The sequence below is a fragment of the Chrysochloris asiatica genome, unplaced genomic scaffold (assembly GCF_000296735.1).
Source record: "Chrysochloris asiatica unplaced genomic scaffold, ChrAsi1.0 scaffold00015, whole genome shotgun sequence".
In the NCBI taxonomy this organism is placed as follows: domain Eukaryota; kingdom Metazoa; phylum Chordata; class Mammalia; order Afrosoricida; family Chrysochloridae; genus Chrysochloris; species Chrysochloris asiatica.
The window spans coordinates 3,359,155-3,365,514 of NW_006408533.1; positions in this window are offsets into that span (position 1 = coordinate 3,359,155).

Here is a 6,360-nt window from a genome sequence, read left to right on the forward strand (position 1 = left end):
TGATGGTCTGTTCCACAGTCTACCCCTGGCCTTGTTTTGACTCATGATATGGAGCTTTTCCATAGTCTCTTTCTGCAGATGTAGTCAATTTGATTTCTGTGTATTCCATCTAGTGAGGTCCATGTGTATAGTTCTCTCTTTTGCTGTCTAAAGAAAATATTTGAAATGAACAATTCATTGGTTTTGCAGAATTCTATCATGCATTCTCCAGCATCATTTCTATCACCAAGGACATATTTTTCAACTACTGATCCTTTCTCTTTGCTCCCAACCTTTGCATTCCAATCACCAGTAATGATCAATACATCTTGATTGCATGTTTGATCAATTTAAGATTGAATTCATCTACTTCAACCTCACTGGCTTTAGTGGTTGCTGCGAAAATTTGAATAATAGTGGTATTAACTGGGCTTCCCTGTAGGCGCATGGATATTATCCTATCACAGACGGTGTTGTATCTCATGACCGATCTGGATATGTTCTTTTTGACGATGAATGCAACACCATTCCTCTTCAATTTGTCATTCCCTGTATAGTAACCCATGTGGTTGTCAGATTCAAAATGGCCAATATTAGTCCATTTCAGCTCACTAATGCCTAAGATATCAATGTTTATATGTTTCATTTCAATTTTGACAATTTCTAATTTTCCCAGATTTTCAATGGATGTTTACAACTCTTTCTCTTCATTTTGAGTTGTGGCCCATCAGCATATGAAGGTCCCATGGACTTTTCTACCATGAGCTTTACTTCATTCATATTATCATGGTCAACTCTACTTTGAGGAGGCAGCTCTTCCCCAGTCTCATTTTGAGTGCCTTCCAACCTGAGGGACTCATTTTCTGGCACTATATCTGACAATATTTCTCTGTTATTCATAAGATTTTCAATGACTAAAAGATTTGGAAGTAGTTCGTCACTCTTTCTTCCTAGACTGTCTTTGTCTGGAAGCTCATCTGAAACCTGTCCACCATGAGCAACCCTGCTGGTATTTAAAATACCAGTGGCATAGCTTTCAGAATCACAGCAACTCACAAGCCACCATAGTACGATAAACTGACAGATGAGTGGTGGCCATTTGGTTTTGAGTGGAAACTATCACTTTAGATTTTGAGTAGCTCTGTGCGCGTGCATAGTAGAACCCTCCAGGGGTGGGGTGGGGTGTCCATTCGCTCAGGCATCCCCTCTAGTCACCAGAATGGAGGTGCACAGACAGCGAGAGATCAATGAACAGACACCAAAAAAAGAATGTCCACACCTGTATCTCAGCGGTTCTGTCAGGTGTTCGTGGCTGTTCTGATCCTTCCCTCACTTGGTCTCTCCCAAGATGGTGTTTCCGGGAGTAGCTGAGCATCTTGAATGAGAAAGCAATGGATTTCATGATTCTCCTACAAATTCCCCTAGCTGTAAGCTTTCCAATTTTCTAAATATTCCTTTATATGTAGTTCAGAGTTCTAGCACCATCCCCTGAGCCTGCTTGGCCCGGTATTCTGTATTGTTGATGACGGAGCTCCTCATTGCACATCTACCCGATCTGCCATCTTATATTGTCCACATGGCTTAGATTCAACTTTAAGAGTGCATTTAACTATGTTCTTTATATCAGCACAATTCAACAAACATTTGTTATGGTCTGTTTACAAAGTTTGGAACCAGAAGACTGTTTTCACACTCCTGATCCAAACATATACCAGCTGTTGAACTTAGGAAATGAACTTAGTCTTTCCAACTCTGGTTTCTTATGCTGAAAATGGAGATTTGTTTAAAAACCTTCAAGGAGTACCTTGAAATCACCTACTAAGGATAAATCATAGTAATAGTCACCCCCCACCCCCTCTTCCCTGTCTCCTGCTTCTCCCCTTATATAATTGTTGTTGTGGTTGTTTGGTGTCAGGTGCTGTTGGGTCAGCTCCCACTCACAGCTACCCTATGCACAACAGAACAAAACACTGTACTATTCTTACGACTGTTGTTGGGGTTGTGCCCATTCTTATAGCTACTTATATGGTCAATTACTTTCATTCCTATTTCTTGCATAATCCAAATCCAGGCAATTAAATTCTTTTAATCAGTTCAACAGCCAATAATCTGATGGATAACTGATTTTTTCATGGTAAATTATACAGATAGTGAGAGTGGCTGAAAGGTACAAACTTATATGATTATGGTGTGGTGTGTCTGCTAAACTGAGAAACTGTTTTTGAGTTTTAAAAGCAATATTCTACAGAAATTGTCTCCAGGGTTTACCTATCCTCTCTCTCTCATCTCCTGGCTTCAACTTAGCACTTCCTTCAGAAGTACTCCGTCTTGCCTTTCATTTTTTCCATATAAATGTAGAAATAAATTTCTCCAATTTACTGAAAAGTATCTCCCAAAGGGACCAAGAGAAGCAGGAAATTAAACTGTGGTGCTGAAATCATTTCCCCACTCCAGCTTTACCCCACAAATGTAAATTTAGGGAATTCCACTTGTCAAAGTCCTCTTTGAAGCTTTGAATAATTGGATCCCAATTATTCTTAACCACATTATCCAGGCCTATGTTCAACTTAATATCTAAATAGATTACATTTTTTGCCACCTACTAAAATTCCCCAAAGTGAATATTGCTACATTATGCTCTTCAGTTAAGAGTGAAATTTCTGACTAAAAATGTTTTCACTCAGATCCCGAGATGGCTGCAAAACCTTCCATGATAACGAAAGCAGGGAGAATTGGCATCACATTTGGATCTGTATTGCTTTGTCGCAAAAATATGCTCAGGAGGAAGGAATCATTGTCCTTTCTACCAATCACTTTAATGCCTGAGACATCTTTCTTCTTGCTAATAGCTATGCCTAATGGTTATAAAGTCAAAACAGATAGCAAAGAATATAAAGGAAATCAGCGTATCAGAAAAACACCCCTGTGAACAGGTTGAGCACAGTATAAATTATTTGTTCTTACTCGACTTTCAAAAGAAGGAGTTACTGTTTAAAACTGCTCCACACACATTTGCCCGTTAGGTCATTTTCTTCAGGTTTTCTGTTTCATACAGAACACTGTTATCAAACAGCTATATGCCATTATTGGGAAGATAGAAAATAATTTTGTTTCCCTTTCAACTCTGCAAAAAAAAATGAGAGAGTAGCATAAAAAACTTTTCTACAATTGATAAGAACCCAGATTTGTGTCTCGATGGAATATGCATAATCAAGAAGTCATTAGTATTATAAAGAAAATGAGACAGTAGCATAAAAAACTTTTCTAAAATTGATAAGAACCCAGATTTGTGTCTCGATGGGATATGAATAATCAAGAAGTCATTAGTATTATCTTTAGAATAAATACATATCATCACAGAAAAGTACTTGTTAAGCACTAGGCGTGACAGTAGGTGTCCTGGTGTGGTGACGTGGGTTAATGTGCAGGACTGCAAGGTCGGTTTGAACAGCAAGGCCAGTGGTTGCAGCTCACCAGCTGCTCCTTAGAAACCCTACACATTTCCCCTGATTTTGAATTCTAGAATCTTCAGTTTAAGTAAGGTAAATTAGCAATTTTGAGTCATGGATTCATACTTCAGAGTCTTTACATTCATAAAGTATTTTTTACATAATATGGTATAGTCATGTACTGATTTTCTTTTTATATGCAAAGAAAGTGGCAAAAATAATTTCTAATACTAAGTAGCCACCAAGCAAGGTTCTCCATTAAATTGCTTAATACCTCCTTTATTTCTTTTTTGTTTCTTTGTATATAATAGAAGACACTGGATGACTACCCACAAGATTGGTGGTTCAAACCCACCAGCTGCTTCTTGGAAACCCTATGCAGTGTTGCTATGAGCCAGAATCAACTCGACAGCTCTTACCAGCAACAACAACCTGCCTCTTTTCTTCATTTTTTTTCTTCCTCCTTTCGTTTCTTTCTTCCCTACTTTCTATCTTCATTTCAAAGTTGACAATGAGATAAGTAGCAAGGGTCAGCTGCAGACATTAAACTCATGAATGGTTGGTTAGAGTCTATTTTAAATGCTAACTCTAGTTTCCAAATGAGTTCTGTAGGTTTTAACCTCAGGTCTGTGAAGACAGGTCACTTACTATGTGGTCATTTTCCATCTCATGCAGAGTCACTTGTTTTGCTGCAGCGACTTAAATCGCAGGCTAATATCTCACATAGTTGAAGAACACCTAAACAGGTGAAAGATGGTGACAAGCCTGAAGGGAAAGCCTACCTGGTCCTCCAGGATGTTTCAATGACATCACTTAAAACAAGGCTCCTTCTAATTAACCTCACGACTTCCTCTCATTCTCCTCTAAGAGGTGTGTTGGATTTTAAATTCTGGAACCTAACAGTTATACTTCTGCATGTTCTAATTCAGTGTGATAAGCCAATAATGAGCACTGAAGTCCAACTTTCTTTCCCAAATGATCACACTAATGTCAGAAAGTAGCAATTTAAAGTACATGCTATATATTACCAAGATCGATTTTAAAAGGACTCACCAAGAAAGAAAGAAATACGCAGAACAAGACAAATACACAGAAGAACGTGTACTAAGACACAGAAGAATTAAACAACTCAACCAATTTGAACTCCTAAACCCAATAAACTAATTTGACCCAACAACAGCACATTCTTTTCCAGTCCAACCACATACTACAAAGCAAGCCTCAATAAATTAAAAAACATCAAAACACTACAAAGCATCTTTTCAGATCACAATGCCATAAAATTAGAAAACTATAGGAAAATCAAGGAGAAACAATCAAATACATGGAAATTAATTAACACCCTACTTAAAACTACTTAGTAATATAAGAAATAAAAAGTGAAAAAAAAATTCCTTGAAAAAAACGTTAACCTAGGAGAGCAGTGAGTATCTGTGGATGATTGACAATAGCCTCAAGTTCTTTGCTGCTACTCTCACTGAGAGTCAAAGTTCCATCACTCTCTTCTTCTTTTTTGTCTTTTAACTTTTTATTGTGAATTGAGTGAAGGTTTTACAGACATGATCATAGGTTTACATTCAACAAATCATACACTTTGCTTCATCTCAATGATTACAATCCCCTCCATGCAACAACAGTTATTCTGCTTCCTCGCTGTGGTTCTTATTTGCATTCCACTCACCTCCACATCCCTTCTCAACTTTGTCCTTAGAAAAATGTTGCCCTATTTATTTTGAATGATTGACCATTCCATGGTGAGCATACCTTGCTAGTGTTGCTGTTCCCCCCACCCCTATAAGCCTATCTACAGCTTGGCTGAAAATTAGGTCACAAGGGTGAGTTCCTTTCCCAACTTGAAGGGTGGTTGAGGACCAGTTTCAGGTTTCTCCAGTCTCTTTCTGACCAGTAAACGCAGTCTTTTTATTAGTACTACTAAATAATTTTGAGCTTTGTTATATGTTTTCTCCTACTCTCTAAGGAAGCTACTAATATGATCCCTTTCAGGGAAGTTGGTAGTGGTAACCAGGTACTGTCTAGTTCTTCTGATCTCAGAGTCATGGAGATAGATATTGATGTTCACATGCTTCATTAATCCATTGGAATAATTGATTCCAAGTCTCTTCAGTTCTTATTACTCCTTTCTTCCACACATTGAGAAATGAATAGCTACACCTTAGACAGCTGCTCATGAGCTTTTAAGATCCCAGACACGACTCACACAAGCAGAGTGTATATCATTGTCCCTGGACAATGTTATACCTATTGGCCATGATCATTACCCTCGTCTTGAATTTGAGCAGATCTTGGTGACTTATTTGACCAGTAAAATGTGGTGGAAGCAATAGTCAAAGACTTCTAAAGCTAAGTCATAAGAAGCCCTGCAGTTTTCCCCCGACCTCTTGGAATATTACCTCTCAGAGGAATCAGATCCATGTAAGAAGTCCAGCCACTGTGAGAACTTCATGCTGTGAGCAAGTACAAGTTCACCTCCTGAAGAAGTCATGTGGAAAGAAATGCCCAGTCAGCTCCAGCCACCCCAGCCCTTCACCTCCAAGTGCCAGAGATACGCATAAAGTACTCCATGTGTGATTCTATGAGAGAACCACCTAGTTGAGCCCTGTTAACTTACAGAACTGTGAGAGACAATGTTCTGCAGCAATAAATAATCATAAGGGAATGATTCTGAGCATCAGGGTTGTGGGGTTCTATACTTTAAAAAGTTTAAAAAGATAGTTGCTAACACATATAAAGCTTTATAACAATATACCAATAAAGGCATAATGATTATTCTTTTAAAATTTGTAACATTAGTTCTGTGAAATATATACGTAAGAACCATTTTTCATTAAAAGGAACCAGAGTTCCTTAGGAAAATGACTGATCCCAGACTTGGAGCAAAAGATTCCAGGGTTAACAAGGAAGCCATGGGACC